We start from the raw sequence: 23,512 nt of genomic DNA, 5'->3' as shown, positions 1-23,512 counted from the left end.
AGAGCTTAAAAATCAGCGAGGTGGTCTACATTTGAATATTACCATGGACCAGCCACTTAAAAAAAAAATTCATGATAAAATACCCTTCCTTAAGAAAACCTTTTGTGGTCTAGATTCTACAGGTTTTATGGTTATGTTGCTTCATGGCAAATAGATGGGGAAACAGTGGAAAGAGTGTCAGACTTTATTTTTTTGGGCTCCAAAATCACTGCAGATGGTGATTGCAGCCATGAAATTAACAGACGCTTACTCCTTGGAAGGAAAGTTATGACCAACCTAGATAGTATATTAAAAAGCCGAGACATTACCTTGCCAACAAAGGTCTGTCTAGTCAAGGCTATGGTTTTTCCAGTGGTCATGTATGGATGTGAGAGTTGGACTGTGAAGAAAGCTGATTGCCGAAGAATGGATGCTTTTGAACTGTGGTGCTGGAGAAGACTCTTGAGAGTCCCTTGGACTGCAAGGAGATCCAACCAGTCCATCCTAAAGGAGGTCAGTCCTGGGTGTTCATTGGAAGGACTGATGCTAAAGCTGAAGCTCCAATATTTTGGCTACCTCATGAGAAGAGTTGACTCATTGGAAAAGACACTGATGCTGGGAGGGATTGGGGGCAGGAGGAGAAGGGGACGACAGAGAATGAGATGGCTGGATGGCATCACCGACTCTGTGGACATGAGTTTGAGTGAACTCTGGGAGTTGGTGATGGACAGGGAGGCCTGGCGTGCTGTGATTCGCGGGGTCGCAAAGAGTTGGACACGACTGAGCGACTGAACTGAACTGAACTGAGTTTTAATAATACATATATTTTAAAATAGCTTGTATTAATTACTCATCCTTTCATAAACACTTAATTCTGAATGGAAGTTATTTGAAGAACTCCTCAGTCGTACACTTGGTCTCCTACACACATGCAGATTGACGTATGTGTATTCAATTTTGAGAGTATGGTTGTGATGTTTTGAACTCACATTGGGTACAGTTTGTCTCTCTGCATATCCCTCAGTGTAAATAATAAAAGATAATATAGTTTTTCTTTTTTGTGTGCTTAGAGTTAGGAGAATGCAAATTACGACTAAAAGGAGATAACACTAACCCCACAAGAATAACTAGACTTTAAAATAACAGAGAATGCCAAGTGTTGACAAGGGTGCAGAACCCTGCAGGATAGCTTTGAGAAAATTACTTTTTATCTATAAGAGTTAAACATATTCATACTCTATGACCCAACAGTTATATCCCCATGTAAATATTTAACAAAAATGCAAATAAAAGAGATAGTATAGAATGCTGGAAACAATGTCATTTGCAACTGGAAACATTTCAAAGAGTTGAATAAATAAAACAAATTATAGATTTATGTAATAGAATAATACACAGTGACGAAGGAAACCCTGCTTCCCTCAAAACCAGGATGAATCTCTTAAATACAACGTTGATCTATGAAAGCCTTATACAAAATGACACATAACTTATAATTCCACTTAAATAAAATTCAAAAACAGGAAAAACTGTTCGGTGGTGTTAAAATTAGGGGCAACTGGGGCAGCTTAAATATGGTCTGGAAGGGGCATGAAGGTGTTTTCTGTGGTTGTAGGAATGTTCAATTTTTGACCTAGCTGGTACACACATGGATGTATGCCCTTTGTGGTAGATCAGTAAATTGTATCTTTATGATCTGTATACCCTTCTGAGTGTATAATTCAACAAAATTTTTATTGAAAAACAGCTAACCATTGATATTATCGACAGATCTCACAGGCATTGCATCTTAGGGGTATGATATACAATCTGATATGGGTAGACTCATGAATTTAGCTGTAACACATACAGATGAAGTTCTCTGTAAGAAAACCTGAAACAAAGAGATCCATATTTACAAGAAAAATAAATGAAGAGCAGGGTTATTTATATAGTATTCAATGCACCCTTTAAAAAATGACTCTCTCTCTTTCTTGGTGCATTGAAATGTGGTGTGATTTTCAAATATTTCATTTTTACACCCAGAAAGAAGTCTAGGTAATTTTTTAAAGTGCTCTAAGTATTCCACCTTCCACCTCACATCTATATGTTTCTCTTCCCTGCGTATTTATCATGTGTGTGCTCAGTCATATCCTATTCTTTGAGACCCTGCCAGGCTCCTCTGTCCATGACATTTTCCAGGGAAGAATACTAGAGAGGGTTGTCATCTCCCACTTCAGGGGATCTTCCCGACCCTGGGATCAAACCCACATCTCTTCTGTCTCTTGCATTGGCAGGTGGATACTTTACAGTAAGAGCCACCTGGGAAGCCCTGCATATTTATATTATGAAACTCTAATAAAATATCATCACCATCTTTAGTATCATCATCATCATCATTATTCCATTCCTTAACAGCAACAAAGAGCTTTTTTGGATTGCACAACAAGCGTCAGAGTTTAAGAAGGTAGATATAAGACTCATATTGCACATGAGCAAGCAGGCTCAGACTTGCTGTAAGATTTTCATTATATCCCACTGCTTATACGAGATGAAGCTGCACTATAGTCTGGTAGTCTGTTCATTAGCCCTTGATTGCAAACTAAGTGCCTTTGTTGAGAGCCATTGAGACTGATATGGTCCAAAAGAGAAAGACATAAAGAAAGAGAGAGATGTAAGGAAGGAGAGAGTGGGGGAGGGAGGAGAGGTTGGACGAGGGGAAGGAAAAAGAAAATCAAGTGGCAAAAGTCAAAACACATATATCAGAAGCATATTTGGCACTCAAGAATTAACCAGAGTCTGGAGCATTCATCTTGGAAAGCTGGCAGTTCTAGGCAGCTCCCCAGGCTTGGCAGTGGGAACCATGATACAGAAACAATCTGGTCTTTGTGCTGCTGCTGAGATGACTCTGAAATCCAAAAAGATTTGTTACTTGCTCAGGATTCAGAGTTCCAGGAAGGAAGCCTGATGGACTGAGTTTGGGTTTTATGCCCACTACACTAAGGGGACAGGAAGGATTTGAGTCCCTTCGTTCCTGGGTGGAGGAAGTCACAGCTGGGGAGTTTCCCAAAAGGGATATTTGAGTATGCATGTGTGCATGATAAGTTGTGTCCCTCTGTTTGCGACTCTATGGACTGTAGCCGGCCAGGCTCCTCTGTTCATGGGGATTCTCCAGGCAAGAATACTGGAGTGGGTTGCCATGCCCTCCTCCAGGGGATCTTCCTGACCCAGGGATCGAAACTGTGCCTCTTTTGTCTCCTGCATTGGCAGGCAGATGCGTACCACTAGCACCACTGGGGAAGCCCCATTAGAGTATGGGACTTCCGCTAATGGGAAGGTACAGTGTTGACTGGTGTGAGCTGTTGGAAGCTGGAGAGTCTAAGAACAGCAAACATCTTCAGCAATACTCATTTTCTTACTGGAGAAAAGACCACGTAGATGAATCATGTTAGCAGCTGACTAACACAATCAAGGTGAAAGGAAGCCTGAGGGACAGTGTAGGTAGAACATAAGGTTATAATGAACTCCACAGATACTCAAGGATGAAATGACCCTGTGCTCCTCATGGATGGTTGGAGCTCAGTGCACAAATGCTTTAAGCTGAGCCCACTGCTTGCTTATCTGACTAAGTTGACTCAGTCCTAACTATTGAAATACAAAATAAGACTGCTTGTCAAGCATTGTAAAGACATAATGGGGTGAAAACAAACAAACAAACAAGCAGAAAACAATCACAACAGGAGAGCTAGTAGATACCTAAGAGGATATAAAAGAGCAACCAATAATGCTGTGGCAACAAGTTGAGGCTGCTGCCAGTGTAGCAATAGTTTAGGAAAACAAGAGGAATATTAAGGGAATGTATTTGTCTGTTGCACTTTCCAGGTGGTTCAGTGGTAGAGAATTTGCTTGCAACACAGGAGATGCTGGTTCAATCCCTGGATCACGAAGATTCCCCGGAGAAGGAAATGGCAACCTGCTCTGGTACTCTTACCTAGAGAATCCCACGGACAGAGGAGCCTGGTGGGCTACAGTCCATAGGGTCTCAAAGAGTCAGACTCAACTGAGAAATGGAACACACATGCATGCATTTGTTCATTAGGTTTGGGGAGCTGTGATTCTTCAATATAATTTTCAATGTGATCAGTGGATTTTTAATACAATCATGGTTGTGATCATTGTGTGTATGTATTAGTTTGCTGGGGCTCTATTGGCAAAGTATTAAGAACTAAGTGGTTTCAGTCAGTTCAGTTCGGTCGCTCAGTCGTGTCCGACTCTCCGTGACCCCATGAATCACAGCACACCAGGCCTCCCTGTCCCTCACCAACTCCCGGAGTTCACTCAAACTCATGGCCACAGAGTCGGTGATGCCATCCAGCCATCTCATTCTCCGTCGTCCCCTTCTCCTCTCGCCCCCAACCTTTCCCAGCATCAGAGTCTTTTCCAGTGAGTCAACTCGTCACGTGAGGTGGCCAAAGTATTGGAGTTTCAGCTTTAGCATCAGTCCCTCCAATGAACATCCAGGATTGATCTCCTTTAGAATGGACTGGTTGGATCTCCTGGCGGTACAAGGGACTCTCAAGAGTCTTCTCCAACACCACAGTTCAAAAGCATCTCTTCGGCGATCAGCTTTCTTCACAGTCCAACTCTCACATCCATACATGACCACGGGAAAAACCATAGCCTTGACTAGACGGACCTTGGTTGGCAAAGTAATGTCTCTGCTTTTCAATATATTATCAAGGTTGGTCATAACTTTCCTTCCAAAGAGTAAGCGTCTTTTAATTTCATGGCTTCAATCAGCATCTGCAGTGATTTTGGAGCCCAAAAAAATAAAGTCTGACACTGTTTCCACTGTTGCCCCATCTATTTCCCATGAAGTGATGGGACCAGATGCCATGATCTTTGTTTTCTGAATGTTGAGCTTCAAGCCAACCTTTTCACTCTCCTCTTTCACTTTGAACAAGAGGCTTTTGAGTTCCTCTTCACTTTCTGCCATAAGGGTGGTGTCATCTGCATATCTGAGATTATTGATATTTGTCCCAGCAATCTTGATTCCAGCTTGTGCTTCTTCCAGCCCAGCATTCCTCATGATGTACTCTGCATATAAGTTCTGGAGGCTAGAAAGTAAAGATCAAAGTTATGGCGAGGTTGGTTCCTTCTGAGATCTCAGAGCACAAATCTGCTAATTGTTTCTTTCTGTCCCAGCTTCTGCTGGTTTATTGGCCATCTCTGTCATTCCTCAGCTTGTAGATGCATCTGGATCTCTGTCTTCATGTTCACAGGACATTCTCTCTGTGTGTCTATCTATGTCTTCATCCAAATTTCCTCTTTATATTAGTAGTAGTCGTAGTACTGTTAGTCACTCAATCATGTCTGACTCTTTGTGACCCCATGGGCTGTAGCCTGCCAGCCTCCTCTGTGCATGGGATTCTCCAGGCAAGTATACTAGGGTGGCTAGCCATTCCCTTCTCCATGGGATCTTTCCAACCCATGAATTAAACCCAGGTCTCCCACATTTCAGGTGGATTCTTTATGGTCTAAGCCACCAGGGAAGCCCCTTCATATTAGTACACAAGTTGTTTTGGATTGCAACTGACTCTAATGATTTTATTTTAATCTGTCTTTCAGTTCAGTTCAGTTCAGTTCAGTCGCTCAGTCGTGTCTGACTCTTTGCGACCCCATGAATCACAGCACGCCAGGCCTCCCTGTCCATCACCAACTCCTGGAGTTCACTCAAACTCACCTCCATTGAGTCGGTGATGCCATCCAGCCATCTCATTCTCTGTCGTCCCCTTCTCCTCCTGCCCCCAATCCCTCCCAGCATCAGAGTCTTTTCCAGTGAGTCAACTCGTCGCATGAGGTGGCCGAAGTATTGGAGTTTCAGCTTTAGCATCAGTCCTTCCAATGAACACCTAGGATTAATCTCCTTTAGAATGGACTGGTTGGATCTCCTTGCAGTCCAAGGGACTCTCAAGAGTCTTCTCCAGCGCCACAGTTCAAAAGCATCAATTCTTCGGTGATCAGCTTTCTTCACAGTCCAACTCTCACATCCATACATGACCACGGGAAAAACCATAGCCTTGACTAGACGGACCTTGGTTGGCAAAGTAATGTCTCTGCTTTTCAATATATTATCAAGGTTGGTCATAACTTTCCTTCCAAGGAGTAAGCGTCTTTGGAAAGATCCTATTTCCAAATGAGATCACATTCTGAGGTACTCGGAGTAAGGGCTTAAACATATCTTTTAAGGGGACACAATTCAACCCATAACAAGGAGAATGCTTGTTATTAATCATTAGTAATACTTTGTAGCTTGTAGTATCTTTTCCTAGGGGCCCAAAACCATGTTTCATACTGTTTCATATAGAGGAACAGCTTGGTTTGGGAGAAGGTCAATAATGTTACTAGCCTCAAGGCAATGTGAGGGAAGTAGATATTTCATCTTGAGGTCTGACCTTTACTAATTCTGCTAAATTCTTAGTGTCAAGTTTACTGTAAAGTACAAAGTCCCTTCATAGAAAAGTACTGACTTTGTCATATTCTATAAAACATATTCACTTCATTTAGAGGTTTTATTTCCTCCATTTCAATCTCAGTTTTTCAAAACTTGTATAAGATTTTGCTACTGTTAAAATGTTTTTGGTTTTTAAATATGACATCACTGGTATGGAGGTCTTCTAGGTTTGGAATTTAGCAATAATAACTAACACCAGGAACACTTTGGTATTGGAAATTTTCTGTTTCAAAAGCATCAACTTTCAAGAGTTCTGGCTGCCTTCTTAATTATTTTTGAACTCAACAAGTGCTCTTAAAAGGAAGTGACTTGTTCTTTAACTCTCTTTCTACCTGACTGATTGTATACTATGGCTTTCGGCAGGTTTTTTTTTTGGATGGGCTTGAGAGCTTTACAAATAAATCCTTATTGATCTTTATCGTTTATTCATTTTCTCCAGGAATGTGCTGAAGTGTGCAGACAGTAAAAGTGGTGTGATGATGATTGAATTGGATGGCGAGTGGAGGTATCTTCTCAGGTATCAGCCAGCCAGTAGGACCCAGGCTTTTCCCAGGGCAACAGAAAGTTTCTCTGTGGGCCAATAGCAAGGCTGAGAAATGGCCTGATCGCGCCAAGGGCCAGTGCTGACGGCACCCCAGCACTGCCAGGCCAGCCAGGGCCAGGGCAGAGCCCCACCCCCAGTGCTGACATCGCAGAGCAGCATTGACAAAGGCTCCCTGTTGGTTCAGGACATAGACCTCCCACAACTACAGATGAAACAGAGGGAGATTAACACGCATTAGAAGCTAAGCAAATAACTTAGGGGACAATATTTTTAAATGCTTAGATATCTAGATCCTGACCTTTTAAAATTCAGTGCCAAGGTATGCACATAATATGCAGGAGAAACTCTTAGTCCTGTGCAGTCTGTGCTGAAATAGCCCCTGCCTCCTGCAGGGCTCAGGGTCTAAATCTCACTTAGCTATCAATTCGCTCAGCCAGAGTGTGCCAAATAATTTGTACATGGAGAGGGACGGGGGAGCCCAGAGTTTCACTGACCAGGGAGGGAATTGAGGATGAGAGTTCAGAAACCGAAACCATGGTTTCTCTCTCTATTCTTGGCCCCCTTGGTGGCCTTCTGCAAGTCTGAGCAGGAAAGTTCCTTGCAACAACAGAGGGATACAGTGTGGCCTAACATTGTTTCTTATGAATAGTTATCTGTATCGTTTTGAATTGGAAATGCTTTCGTAACCTATTCATACTGTTCATGTGGTTCAAGGGGTTCATGGGTGCTGAAGAAGACTCTTGAGAATCCCTTGGGCTGCAAAGAGATCAAACCAGTCAATCTTAAAGGAAATCCCCTGATTATTCATTGGAAGAACTGATGCTAAACTTGAAGTCCAATACTTTGGCCACCTGATGTGAAGAGCTGACTCACTGGAAAAGACCCCGATGTTGGGAAAGATTGAAGGCAGGAGGAGAAGAGAGTGACAGAGGATGAGATGGTTGGATGGCATCACCAACTCAATGAACATGAGTTTGAGAAAGCTCCAGGAGATGGTGAAGGACAGGGAAGCCTGGTGTGCTGCAGTCCATGGGATTGCAAAGAGTTGGACATGACTTGGTGACTGAACAACAATTGTAAACTATTACGTTAACAGAAAATGTGTTAATAGGTTGTGAAAGCCAGATGTAAAAAACAGACTTTTGGTCTCTTTGGGAGAAGGCGAGCGTGGGATGATTTGACAGAATAGGATTGAAACATGTATATTACCATATGTGAAAGAGATTGTCAGTCCAGATTAGATGCATGAGACAGGGTGCTCAGGGCTAGTGCACTGGGATAACCTTGAGGGATGGGATGGGGAGGGAGGTGGGAGGGGATTCAAGATGGGGAACATATGTACACCCATGGTCAATTCATGCCAACGTATGGCAAAAACCACTACAATATTGTAAAGTAATTAGCCTCAAATTAAAATAAATAAATTAATTAAAAAATAGGTTGTGAAAACTAAAAGTGAGCATTTTGGGAGTTATTAAATAAGAAGTGCTAACTACCTATATAATATTGTTAACATTCAGTAAGTGCAGCTGAATTATGCAATAGATTACTTTATTATTTTTATGGTATGAATTTACATTTATTCCATAAAAAGAAAAGAAAAAAGAAAAGAAAAAGACTCCAGTTACTATCATCTCATATCTCTGAGTTTGAACTATTGGAATGATGTGTGATGTTGCTTCAGCCATGTTCCTGTGAACTGCAGCCCACCAGGCTCATGGGATTCTCCAGGCAAGAATACTGGAATGGGTTGCCATGCCCTCTTAAAGGGGATTTTCTAGACTCAGGGATCGAACTCACATCTCTTATGTCTCCTGCTTTGGCAAGTGGGTTCTTTACCACTAGCTCCACCTGGGAAGCCATTGGAATGATGGCCTTTGTAAATAAGCAAAGTTAACCAACAGACTGGTTCCAAATAGGAAAAGGAGTATGTCAAGGTTGTATATTGTCACCCTGCTTATTTAACTTATATGCAGAGTACATCATGAGGAATGCTGGGCTGGAAGAAGCACAAGCTGGAATCAAGATTGCTGGGAGAAATATCAATAACCTCAGATATGCAGATGACACCACCCTTATGGCAGAAAGTGAAGAGGAACTCAAAAGCCTCTTGATGAAAATGAAAGAGGAGAGTGAAAAGGTTGGCTTGAAGCTCAACATTCAGAAAACGAAGATCATGGCATCTGGTCCCATCACTTCATGGGAAATAGATGGGGAAACAGTGGAAACAGTGTTAGACTTTATTTTTTTGGGCTCCAAACTCACTGCGGATGCTGATTGTAGCCAAGAAATTAAAAGACGCTTACTCCTTGGAAGGAAAGTTATGACCAACCTAGACAGCGTATTAAAAAGCAGAGACATTACCTTGCCAACAAAGGTCCGTCTAGTCAAGGCTATGGTTTTTCCCGTGGTCATGTATGGATGTGAGAGTTGGACTGTGAAGAAAGCTGATTGCCGAAGAATTGATGCTTTTGAACTGTGGTGCTGGAGAAGACTCTTGAGAGTCCCTTGGACTGCAAGGAGATCCAACCAGTCCATTCTAAAGGAGATCAATCCTGGGTGTTCCTTGGAAGGACTGATGCTAAAGCTGAAACTGAAATACTTTGGCCACCTCATGCGACGAGTTGACTCACTGGAAAAGACTCTGATGCTAGGAAGGATTAGGGGTGGGAGGAGACGGGGACGACAGAGAATGAGATGGCTGGATGGCATCACCGACTCGATGGGCATGAGTTTGAGTGAACTCCGGGAGTTGGTGATGGACAGGGAGGCCTGGCGTGCTGTGATTCATGGGCTTGCAAAGAGTCAGACTTGACTGAGCGACTGAACTGGACTGAACTTTCGTGTACCTGCATTTTCCCTGGAGAATGGCATTTAGACCATCATAGGATAACCAACTATTAGTCCAAATCTGTTCTGGAAGCCAGTTAAACAGAAATAATCTCAGAAAATGAATATTCAGAAAATGATATTCCCTTTACTCTGGGAAAGGAGTGCTTTGAGCAGCTAGGACAACAGCAATTCTCCTGCTCCTTTCTCTCTGCATGGGTTCCTGTTCAGGTTGAAGAACCACATTACTTCACAGGGGATGATGCAGCAAATACCAGGAAGAAATGCTGGGACAGGGAAGCAGGACGATGATCTACGCGTGGGAAAGCGCTGGTCACCACAAGCTGCCGTCCTCTCTGCCTGCCTCCTAGCCCTCGTCTAACTCCTTGCTCGTGGGTGGCTCTCTCTTTGTTTCTTTTGTCTCTTTGTTTTTCTCACTGTTTGTTTTCTTTTTTTTTTTTAGTTTGGTCCCAAGAAAATGCTTCTCCCTTAATAATTTACACGTGGCACACTAAACAACCGTTTCTACATTTTTCAGTATTCTAAAAGAACAAGAATTCTGATGCCTTCATCCTCTAAGCAGATGTTCTTGTGGATGAAAAATGTCACTTGCTATATGAGTAAACAAAATATGTTTCAGCCACCAAGCCAAGAGCCAAACAGCCGCCTGCCCCAAAGGTGGGTCTTGAAGGAACTTAGGGTGGAGACGAAGAGGCTGCCAGTAACCAAGCTATCAGCCACTGCCCCAACAGTGCACCCCAAGGGCGTTCAGGATGGAAAAGAACAGGTTACTGGCCCTAGATAGATAAGACACCAAAGGAATGATTTCACTGAGCCCAGACTCTTGCATCTTTCCATACACAAAAATACACTAAACTCACTAACTTGAAGTATCTGCTTTTTTCTTTAATTAGCAGTAATCTTTTGATGCTCCAGCTACCTGGTTTTTGTTGCAGAAATTCCTATATACCCTGGCTGCTCACTTTTCCCTTTGGAACTCTCCTTCAGAGCTGAGAGACTGTCTTCTGGGCTTAAGTTCTCAGAAAGTTCACTGAACAAAAAATAGTTCTCAACTTTTAAGTTATGCATTCTTTTTTCAATTGACATTCCCAATAATTTTGATAGTTTCTAGACTCACTCATGGAGGTGCTAGATACTGAAAAATCTCTTGCAGAGCGTATATCAACCCTTACAGGGCAGTCTCATGACCACAGCCTTTGATACACATTACTCAACACAACTTGCCTTGGGCATGTCAGGCACTGGGATGTTGATAACGATGTTGGGAAATACTGTGGAAATGCAGTAAGGACCAATGAGCTTTCCCAAGGAGTGCCCTATTTCTAGGCTAGAGATCACGCTAAGTCGCTTCAGTCGTGTCCGATTCTGTGTGACCCCATAGACGGCAGCCCACCAGGCTCTGCTGTCCCTGGGATTCTCCAGGCAAGAACACTGGAGTGGGTTGCCATTTCCTTCTCCAGTGCATGAAAGGGAAAAGGGAAAGTGAAGTCGCTCAGTCGTGTCCAACCCTCAGCGACCCCATGGACTGCAGCCTACCAGGCTGCTCCGTCCATGGGATTTTCCGGGCAAGAGTACTGGAATGGGGTGCCATTGCCTTCTCTGAGAGATCATAACTCAGTGCTAATCAAAAGGCTGAAAAGACCCAAAGTTTCAGAAAAATTTCACAGAATAATTCTTTAGAAACTCCTGAGACTAGCTACTAAATTCATAATGCTTTCACCGAAAGATCTGATTGTTGGCACTGTCTGTTTCAGAAATGCAACTGCCTTAGCAGAACTGACTGACTGGGCATGTGGAAACTTTTTTTTTTTTTAATGTGCTGTCAATTATAAGAGTTTACCATTGTCAGTCATTATACATCATGAAATGTCAGTAAAAAAGGAGCAAATATGAAAAGTGACCCATGAGCCTGTTTTGATGAAGCTGTCATAATAAAGAAAGGATTTTTTTTTTTTAACTACTGAAAATTACACGTTTAATCTTATCTGCGTGTCAGTAAGAAAGCTGGTGAGGAAGTAAGGAAGGATGAATGCTTCAGATAAGCATCAAACCACAAACATTCAATCATGTACAACCCTGTGTAACTCAACCCTAGAGTTTCACTTCTTAGTTTGAGGAGACAGGTTTCTTGAAAGAAGTGTGTTCAGGCCAGACACATCAAGAATAAGAAGGAAAGTAATCTTGGGGGGAATTTTTATAGCAAGGGGGTTACTTGTTTAATCTCTAAGTCATGTCTGACCCTTTTTCAACTCCATGGACTCTAGCCCACTAGGAAATCCATGGAATTTCCAAGGCAAGACTACTGGAGTGGTTGCTATTTCCTTTTCCAGAGGACCTTCCTGGACCAGGAGTCTTCCCAGATCAGGGATTGAACTGTTGTTTCCTGCACTGGCAGGCAGATTCTTTACCACAGGCTCCCCAGGGAAAACCTTAAGGTGGTTACTATCACTATTGCTGCTGCTGCTGCTGCTGCTAAGTCACTTCAGTCGTGTCCGACTCTGTACTATTAAGCACCTACTATTTATCAAGCACTGTTCTTAGCACTTCGCATATTTGATTTCCTGTGTTCTTAGCAGCTCTATGAAGTCGGTAAAATTATCTCTGAATTTCAGATGCTTACCATCAGGAAGTTAGATAAATTTTGCAAAGTCTCACAGACAGTGATTTCAGAGAGTCCCATTCCATTCTGATTCCAGATCCAAAACTCACACTTCTGCTTCCTACACCTTTAGGTGAACAACAGGGGCACTCAATAAAGGAGAGGTGAAATCCCAGGAGGGCTGCCTGGAAGATGCGTGAATGAATGAAGGCAAAATCTAACCGTTGGGCCACGGAGAGAAGCATATTGATTTTACTCTCCTATCCTTAAACCGGGCTTCCCTGGTGGCTCAGAGGTTAAAAAGCGTCTGCCTCCAATGCGGGAGACCCGGTTTCGATCCTTGGGTCGGGAAGATCCCCTGGAGAAGGAAATGGTAACCCACTCCAGTATTCTTGCCTGGAGAATCCCATGGACAGAGAAGCCTGGTAGGCTACAGTCCACGGGTCGCAAAGAGTAGGACACGACTGAGCGACTGAACGGAACGGATCCTTAAACCACCCAAATCCCGAGCAACAAACCCAAACCACAACGGTATTAGCTCATCACCTCAGTTCCTGAAATTCACGCCAACTCCAGTTTCGTCTTGTTGCTCTGATCTTGTTTAGCATCTCCTCCTCTTGGCTTCCAGTCATTGCCCTTCACTTCCTTACATTCCTGGCTTCTCTCTGCAGCGCCTCCTGTGCTCCATCCGATGGAATTCTGCGGTTCTGATTTGTATGTTTCAGCTTCTGCCTTTCACTCATGAAACCTGTGGGCCAGGCCTCTTGCCACACAGATCAGATCTTGGCCACAGGAAGGCACCATGTTCAGAGATGTATGTTTAACTAATAGTAACTGTATTTGGACATTTTCCTAAAAGTTGTTAAGCTATTACTTTTCATTTCATTCATTCCATTTTATTTTAATTTTATGGTAAATCATTAAGTTTGGTTCTCTGTCACTTTACTCATTTGATGACTTAATTCTTTCCTCATTTCCCACTGGGAAGCTTAGGAGTGATGGTTCAACAAGGTTCAGCTCAGTGGTTCTTTCTTTTAGTTGAGCTTTTTCTTCCTGCAAGTAGAAGTGGAACTCCTGAGTCAGACCCTAGAGATGTGTGGCTGGGGCATGGGACGCAAAGAAGCATTCTATTTGGGTGGCTGGGAGGGTGGCTATGGTTCCTATGGTTCAGCTGGGTCAGGACAGTCTTATTTTGTTAGTAGGACTTCCCTGATGCTCACCTGAGGCCAGACTGCAGCATCTCCCTCTGTAGGTCATGTAGAAGAAAGCAGAATTCAGGACCTTTTAAAATCACTTATTTCCCTTTCTTTACAAAAACCCTATGTGAATATGCTGAGAATTAAGAGTTTTAAAGAAATGGCTATTAACAGCCTTTAGAAAATGCAGGCCTTACAAATAGCTGTGAAAAGAAGAGAAGCGAAAAGCAAAGGAGGAAAGGGAAGATATAAGCATCTGAATACAGAGTTCCAAAGAATAGCAAGGAGAGATAAGAAAGCCTTCCTCAGCGATCAATGCAAAGAAATAGAGGAAAACAACAGAATAGGAAAAACAAGAGATCTTTTCAAGAAAATTAGAGATATCAAGGGAACATTTCATGCAAAGATGGGCTCGATAAAGGACAGAAATGGTATGGACCTAACAGAAGCAGAAGATATTAAGAAGAGGTGGCAAGAATACACAGAAGAACTGTACAAAAAAGATCTTCATGACAAAGATAATCACGATGGTGTGATCACTCACCTAGAGCCAGACATCTTGGAATGTGAAGTCAAGTGGGCCTTAGAGAGCATCACGACGAACAAAGCTAGTGGAGGTGATGGAATTCCAGTTGAGCTATTTCAAATCTTGAAAGATGATGCTGTGAAAGTGCTACACTCAATATGCCAGCAAATTTGGAAAACTCAGCAATGGCCACAGGACTGGAAGAGGTCAGTCTTCATTCCAATCCCAAAGAAAGGCAATGCCAAAGAATGCTCAAACTACCGCACAATTGCACTCATCTCACATGCTAGTAAATTCATGCTCAAAATTCTCCAAGCCAGGCTTCAGCAATATGTGAATCGTGAACTTCCAGATGTTCAAGCAGGTTTTAGAAAAGGCAGAGGAACCAGAGATCAAATTGCCAACATCCATGGAGAAAGCAAGAGAATTCCAGAAAAACATCTATTTCTGCTTCATTGACTATGCCAAAGCCTTTGACTGTGTGGATCACAATAATCTGTGGAACATTCTGAAAGAGATGGGAATACCAGACCACCTGACCTGCCTCTTGAGAAACCTGTATGCAGGTCAGGAAGCAACAGTTAGAACTGGACATGGAACAACAGACTGGTTCCAAATAGGAAAAGGAGTACGTCAAGGTTGTATATTGTCACCCTGCTTATTTAACTTCTATGCAGAGTACATCATGAGGAATGCTGGGCTGGAAGAAGCACAAGCTGGAATCAAGATTGCCGGGAGAAATATCAATAACCTCAGATATGCAGATGACACCACCTTTATGGCAGAAAGTGAGGAGGAACTCAAAAACCTCTTGATGAAAGAAGAGAGTGAAAAGGTTGGCTTGAAACTTCACACTCAGAAAACAAAGATCATGGCATCTGGTCCCATCACTTCATGGGAAATAGATGAGAAACAGTGTCAGACTTTATTTTTTTGGGTTCCAAAATCACTGCGGATGCTGATTGGAGCCATGAAATTAAAAGACGCTTACTCCTTGGAAGGAAAGTTATGACCAGCCTAGATAGCATATTAAAAAGCAGAGACATTACTTTGCCAACCAAGGTCCGTCTAGTCAAGGCAATGGTTTTTCCCATGGTCATGTATGGATGTGAGAGTTGGACTGTGAAGAAAGCTGATCGCTGAAGAATTGATGCTTTTGAACTGTGGTGGTGTCGAGGAGACTCTTGAGAGTCCCTTGGACCAGTCCATTCTAAAGGAGATCAATCCTGGGTGTTCATTGGAGGGACTGATGCTAAAGTTGACACTCCAATACTTTGGCCACCTCATGCGATGAGTTGACTCACTGGAAAAGACTCTGATGCTAGGAGGGATTGGGGGTAGGAGGAGAAGGGGACGACAGAGAATGAGATGGCTGGATGGCATCACCAACTCGATGGACATGAGTTTGAGTGAACTCCGGGAGTTGGTGATGGACAGGGAGGCCTGAAGTGCTGTGGTTCATGGGGTCGCAAAGAGTCGGACATGACTAAGTGACTGAACTGAACTGAACTGATAGTCATGATGATTAGATACATTTTTCTGAACATAGTTAATATTTACCATTTCAAGTGGAAACCAGCTTATATCAATTTTTATTTCAAACTTTTAAGCATCATTTTCATTTTGCTAAAACTTTAGCATCTAAATTTAATTTTTCTGGATTTCTAGCTAGCTTTCTTATTTTTCCTCAAAATTTTATGTTGATCATGACTAAATATCAAATTATTTTGAAGAACAAATTGCCAATCCATTGAAGTGTTCACTGTGAAACATCCTTACTGCCTTTCTGGTGATTTGAGCTGTTTTATGTTTTTAAGTAGAAATTTTCTACAAACCATTATCCATCTTTCTGTTTCTGAAATTCTTGATAGAAACCAAAATATTAGTATTTTATGTCTGATTGGACTCTTTATTAATTCTGATGCTCTTCAATTTTAAATTTAATTCAATGAAAATTCAATTTAATTCTAATTATAAATGAATTTTAATTAAAAATTTAATTTTCTGCATTTTACAATGTAAATTAATTAAACTAAAAATCACCTGCTAAAAATGTAAATTAAGACTGATGTGCCATTTAGGGAACTGATAAAATTATTCTAAGTGTGCTTACATTTTGGAAATAGCTTCATTACAAAACACCTGAAAAAAGCAAAAGTCACATGCTGAATGCCAAAAAATTTGATGGAAAAAGTGGTTCATATTGGGATGTCTGGTGAATTTGTGATTTGTCACCATTTTAGCATTCTTCTAGGATTATTTTATCAGGTAGCGAATCAAATTCAGTTTAGTCAATATGCAAAAGGATATATTTGATTACATGTAATGAAAATATTTTCATTAAAACTACAGTTTGTAAATTTTGGTCATTCTGAAAATTGGCCATTTCAAGAATTGATTTTCAATGAATTGGCCTGCCTCAGTATCCAGGATTGTGTAGTTAAAAACACAAATAAGAACATCAGTAATAATAGCAACATTTATTATAAACAGAAAGTTGAGTGAAGTACTCTGCTATAATTGTTTTCGTCGAGTGCAAACAACATTGAGTGCAAATTAAGTATTATCATCATTTTACTAGCTTCCCAGGTGGTGCTAGTGGTAAAGAACCTGCCTGCCAATGCAGGAGACACAATTTTGATACCTGGGTTAGGAAGATCCCCTGGAGGAGGGCATGGCAACCCACTCTAGTATTCTTGCCTGGAGAATCCCAGTGGGCAGAGGAGCCTGGCAGGCTACAGTCGATGGGGTCGCAAAGAGTCAGACACAACTGAAGTGACTTAGCACATTATCATTTAATAGAGAAGGGATTTGGGGGTTCAAAGTAAAGAATAATATAAACTGCCCCAGGGAGGAAGAATCAAGAATTCTTGTCTTAGTGGCCAGGTTGCTTAATAAAGTTCCCAAGCTGTGAAATGCAGGAAAGAAATGACCCATCTCTGCCCTAGATCTGTATAAACTGAGATGAGGAAAGAGATTGCTTCTGCTTCACTGTCTATTAGGAAGAGCTCGGCAGCTCCACATATTGCAGCATCTGGGGCAAATAGCAGGTGGGCTGGGACGGTTTCCAGCCCACTAACTACTGAGGGGGTGGCGGTGGCAGCAGAGGTGACAGAGGTGATGGGTCTGAACATCCAGCTGGCAGGGAGTTAGAGACTGGCCGCTCCCGGTTGTGGCCACATCTCCACATCCAGCAGAGTCAGCTGCCTGCTGGTGCTGGCACCTCAGCACAGTTCTCCATTCTTCCCCATAAGGCCCTTAGGTCTGTTAGATTCAAAGGGATGGGCTGTGGCTCCTAGAGCAGCCTGGAACTGATTACTCTCTGAAAGGATGCCAGTCAGCCCTGCGTGGCTGGAAGGAAAGGGAGGTCTCTTGTCTTCTAACCTCAAAGGCATAGAACTAAAGGGCCTGTGTTCAAATCTACTTCAAGCTGTCAGGGTCCACGGAACAAGAGGGATGCCTGTGGAGTGCTTCTGACTGACATCTAGCAAGTTTTTGTCTGGGTAGATTGGGGTGAGATGTTTATGGGCTGAAATGTTGTATGAGCCTTAGGTTTTTATTAATACCAGCTAACAAACAACTCCTCCTCCCTTTCCTGTCACCTTCTGTAACTGTCATTGACCAGCCTGGAGGGATTGCCCTGCATTTTTCTAGTCCAGGGACAGGTCAGAGTGTAACTGGTGATTGCCATGTGCTCTGTCATTTGTGCCTCGATGCTGCTTCCCCTATCCCCCTGCAGCTTCAGGGAGAACAGGATTGAAGAACGAGAGGAAAAGGACCTAGGGAGATTTCCTTTTCCTGCTGCTCAGGATGACATATCATCTGTCACATTACTTTCCCCTCATCTCATATTCTTTTCAGATTGAATGTCTCTAATTAGTGAGATGGCAAGTTTTTATATGTGATTTTTAAATTGCATATACAATCTGTTTCCTATATATTAAGTTTATTAAACATTTTTTTATAATTCAGTGGTTTTTAATATATTCACCACATTCTACAGCCATCACAAAGTTGTATAACAGAACATTGTCACAATCCCCAAAAGAAACCCTGTTCCCATTAGTCCCCTTTCTCCTCTCTTCTCAAGCCCCTGGCAACCACTAATCTAGCCTCTGTGTCTATTGATTTGCCTTTTCTGAACATTTCCTAAAAATAGAATCACAGTATGTGACCTTTGCTTCTGGCTTATTTCACTTAACAAGTTTTCTATGTTCTTCTATGTTGTAGCCTGTATCAGGACTTCATTCTTCATATGGTTGAATAATATTCAGTGTGAATATACTCTATTTGTTTATCCACTCATCATTTGATGGAAAATTCACTTGTTTCCATTTTTTGGCTATCATGAATAATTCTGTTATAAATATTCATATACAGGTTTGTGTGGATGTATTCTTTCCTTTCTCTTGGGTAATACTTAGGAGTAGAATTCTTGGGCCATATGGTATTCTCTATTTAATTTCCTGAAGAACTGCCACACTGTTTCCCCCAGTAGCTGCCCCATTTTATATTATCACTAGCAATGGTACATGGTGAAGCAAGATAATAGATTAGTGCCAAGTAAGTCAAGTAAATTTCTGAAACTAGACATGGACAATGTCATTAATGTGTGAGATAAAGATGAAAAAAAAAGCTACAATGGTTAGTGACTGCAAGGCAAGATGGGGGATGGTGTTGCTTAAAAGAAGAAATAGAAAACCATCTTAATTCACTGATGTCAGTTAATGAAGCAGGATTTATTTACACAACAAACACTAAACTAGAAAGCTGCTTTCTACATGCAAGAACAAAAGACTGGGAGAAGAAAGGATATCCTGAAATATGCTAGAAGCTTTCCTTTTTCTGTCAACCTGATAGATAAAAATAGGGAATTGCAAGGAATGCTTGTAAACTATTTTTGTTTTTATCAAAATTCCCCAGATGGACAGAGGAAATCAATATAAACAATGGAGAGCGCTGATATGTTTAGGAAATGGAAAACAATGACAACAGTAAGAGCTGGACAGATCCAAACTGATACAGAAATGGTGGAAAATTCCATCACCTTCTGAATATTTTAGATAACATATTAAAAAGCAGAAATGTCACTTTGCCAACAAAGCTATGGATTTTGTTTTTCCAGGAGTCAGGGACAGATGTGAGAATTGACCATAAAGAAGGCTGAGTGCCAAAGAATTGATGCTTGCAAACTGTGATGCTAGAGAAGACTTTTGAGAGTCCCTTAGACTACAAAGAGATCAAATCAGTCAATCCGAAAGGAAATCAAGCTTGAGTATTCATTGGAAGGACTGATGCTGAAGCTGAAACTCCAATACTCCAGTACTTTTGCCACCTGATGTGAAGAGTCAACTCACTGGAAAAGACCCTGATTCTGGGAAAGATTGAAGGCAAAGGATAAGGGGGCACATGAATCAGAGCAAACTCTAGGAGACAGTGAAGGACAGGGAAACCTGGCATGCTGCAGTTCATGGGGTTGCAAAGAGGTCAGACACAACTTAGAGACTGAGCAGCAGCAACCACTGAATATTTACTAAAGCAAAGACTACATAGCAGAACATCTACTGCTAACAGTCAGTGCAATGCTGAGTTAAAATCGCCCAATATCAAATACATTAGTTAAATTCTTATCCCCACATCCAGGAGAAGCAGTCTTTCACAGATGTTTTATACATATAGGATCACCTAGAAAAGAGACATGCTCTGAGCTAAGTATGGAAAAGGCTTGATTAGGATTATTTACAAGCATTTTGATAGCTCTGGGGCATTAGTCTTAGCTAGAGGATGTTCTGCTTAAAGCACCCAGAAGGTAACAGGAATTAATACAGTAAGTCAGATCTGTGACTCCAAATATAATCCTCCAAAACAGAATTATGTCCCAATTAAGACCACAGGGATGATTTGTAGAATGACAACTGAGATTCTGGTTCTCAACCTGCATGTGACGAACATATTAGAAGTTTTAATATTAGAACTCTTCTCACTCCTTTCAGAGCCTATTTTTGGATCCGTCACACACAAATCTCTTGCAAAATTTCACGGTATTTTGGTTTGCCACCCATATTTGTAGAGATTGGGTTTCACTACATGTTACAGAGTCTCAAAATACCAATGGTTTAAACAAGATAAAATTTTATACCTTTTATGTAAAGTCCAGAGGTGCATGATGCAAGGTGGATATGGCAGCACTAATCCTACACTAAGCCTGTAGGTGAGGTTACTGAGATGCAGGGAGCTAAACTGAATACACTAATAAAATTGATTATTAAATTTTTGAGACAATAATTTCTACTTTCACCATGATTGAATAATAATCACCTGTAAACGATTTTGTCAGGTTCTCACAGAGATACTAATGATTAAAAATAATGTAAATTATTAATTAATGTAAAAGCCTTACTAACATAAACTTTGGAGCAAATTCCTAAACTCCTAAAAATGAGAGGAAAGAAATATCCATAAAAAGACATAGTTCATAAAGAACAAACAAACAGAGTTGAACAATACACTGAAAGGAATCAATGCAGAATAAAACTGAGGCAGAAGAATGAATAAGTGACCACAAACACAGAATATCATCACGGCTGCAAAACAGAATATAGAAAAAAGAATGAAAACAAATGAAGACAGCCTCAGAGACCTCTGGAACAACATTAAACTCACCAACATCCCCATTATAGGGGTCCCAGAAGGAGAAGAGAGAGAAAGGACCTGAGAAAATATTTAAAGAGATAATAGCTGAAAAAATTCCCTAACATGGGAAAGGAAATATTAAACCAAGTCCAGGAAACGCAGAAGGTCCTAAGCAGGGTAAACCCAAGGAGGAACACACTAAGACACATAATAATCGAACTGACAAAACAAACAAACAAAATTGAACTGACAAATATTAAAGACAAAATATTAAAAGCAGCAAAGGAAAAATGACAAATAACATACAAGGGAATTCCCATAATGTTACCAAGTGACTTCTCAGCAGAAACTCTACAAGCCAGAAGGGAATAGCATGATATATTTAAAATGATCAAAGAAGAAACCTACAACCAAGAATACTCTACCCAGCAAGACTCTTATTCAGGTTTAATGGAGAAATCAAAAGCTTCATACACAGGCAAAAATTAAGAGAATTCAGCACCAGCAAACCAGCTTTACCACAAATGCTAAAGAAATCTCTCTAGCCAGGAAACACAAGAGAAGGAAAATACCTCCAAAAAATAAACCCAAGACAATTAAGAAAATGGTAATAGGATCATACATATTGATAATTGCTTTAAATGTTAATGGATTAAATGCACCAACAAAAAGACAGATTGATTGAGTGGATGAAAATATGTGTATGTATGCATTTTCACATAACATATCACTCCACTTAACCCCCTAAATTATATGTATTTATTTTATGTTATTAGGTTAATCATGTTTCCATTATGGCTTACAATTGTAATTATCTTTTATTTTTTTTATTGAGTATGAAAACTGATAAAACAGTTTTTACTATTGTGCTTATGTAACTATTATTCATTTTAATACCATTATAAGATTGGTCAACAGAAAATAATAGAATTCTACATCACTAAAACTACCATTTAATATGTAGTCACTTTTTAAAATCCAGATGCACATTAGAATTATCTTGGAATTTTTTTTTAAATAAAGGACATAGTTCAGAGGATGAAATAGATATTTAATATAATATTGTCCTAATGAACTTATCTACAAAATAGAAATAGACTTACTGATGTAGAAAATAAATTTATGGTTATCAGGGAGTGAGGAGGGGAGAAACAATTGGGAGACTGGGATTGACATATACACACTACTCACACAATATTATATATAATGAATAATTAAAAGTTCCTACTGTATAGCCCAGGGAACTCTGCTTAATACTCTGTAATGGTCTATACGGGAAAAGAGTCTAAAAAATAGAGACTATATACATAGCTGAGTCAAGTTTCCCTGGTGGCTCAGTGGTAACAAATCTGCCTGCCAATGCAAGAGATGTGGGTTTGATCTCTGGGTCAGGTGAATTCCCTGGAAAAGGAAATAGCAACCTATTCAAGTATTCTTGCCTGGGAAATCCCATGGTCAGAGGAGCCTGGCAGGCTACAGTCCATGGGGTTGCAAAGAGTTGATCACAACTTAGCAACTTACAAAGAATAAACAATGACAAATCGCTGATTCACTTTGCTGTACATCTGAAACTAACACAACATTGTAAATCAACTATACTCTGATAAACATTTTTAAAAATAAAGTATAATATTGTACTTTTCATGCATGCAAAAAGCCAGTCAATATTTAAGTATAGTTATCTATTAACATTTAAAAGAAAAAAAGAAAGAAAATGAAAAACAAACGATTAACTTTTTTACCATTTATTTCCCATATTCTCATCTCTTCATAGTTTAGTGGACAAGGTATAATTTTTTGGGATACAATCTAATAAAGAAACCCACCAGTCTGACCATCAGGGCTGAAGCCAGGACATCGATTAACTAATAATTATATTTATATTCTATTCTCATTTATTTCTAAATTAGAAATAATTAAAAATAATTTCCCATTTATTACCAGGTTATATTTATTCCCATTTATTTCTAAATTAGCTTCTTCTTTCCAACATATTCTTCCAAAAGAAGATTGGGAAAATATTTTATCTGCTTCTATTGTTTAAGGAACATTTTCTTTCTTGCTTTGATTGACCAATGAAGAATACATCATCGATTTAAAGAAGACTAGGGATAATCTAACCATGAAGCTAAAATAACTGCTGACCTTCTATCATTTCTGCATCTTCCACAGAATGACCTTCAGTCTGAAAAGTTCATTGTGAAAGTCAATAACAATTCCTGTCATTGCTCTGTGTCCTTGATCAGCATGCTCAGAAAAGAGCTAATGCGACTCAGGCCAGTGCACTAAAGATGTCATTTCTGGCACTTTTAAAGGGCACTTCTGTCAATTTTGCTGCTGTGGGCATCTATCCTTCCTTAGGATTACTAAGCTAAAACTGAATAATTTATGAAAAGTTGTCATTATTATAAAGTGACATTAAGATATAACAGCCTTTAAAATGTATTACCACATTCTTAACAAAAGGTACTGGGATGGCAAAATAAGGCAAGAAATAATTTAAAAAATATATGAACAGAAGGGATTTTGTAAGATGTGTAGTTGGTTTGCCCATTTTCTCTTTCCTTCTTTCTTTTTCTCCCTTCCCTTCTTCCTTCCTTCTTAGAAACTGGTTACTGAAAACCTATTCCTGGATGAATTTGTAATGTCAGGACATGGTCTGGCAACATCCCAAATGCTTGAAAAGATTAAC

The sequence above is a fragment of the Moschus berezovskii genome, chromosome 16 (assembly GCF_049115385.1).
Source record: "Moschus berezovskii isolate FMDL1 chromosome 16, NW_MosBer_1.0, whole genome shotgun sequence".
In the NCBI taxonomy this organism is placed as follows: Eukaryota; Metazoa; Chordata; class Mammalia; order Artiodactyla; family Moschidae; genus Moschus; species Moschus berezovskii.
Note: the sequence above shows the minus strand (reverse complement) of the source record.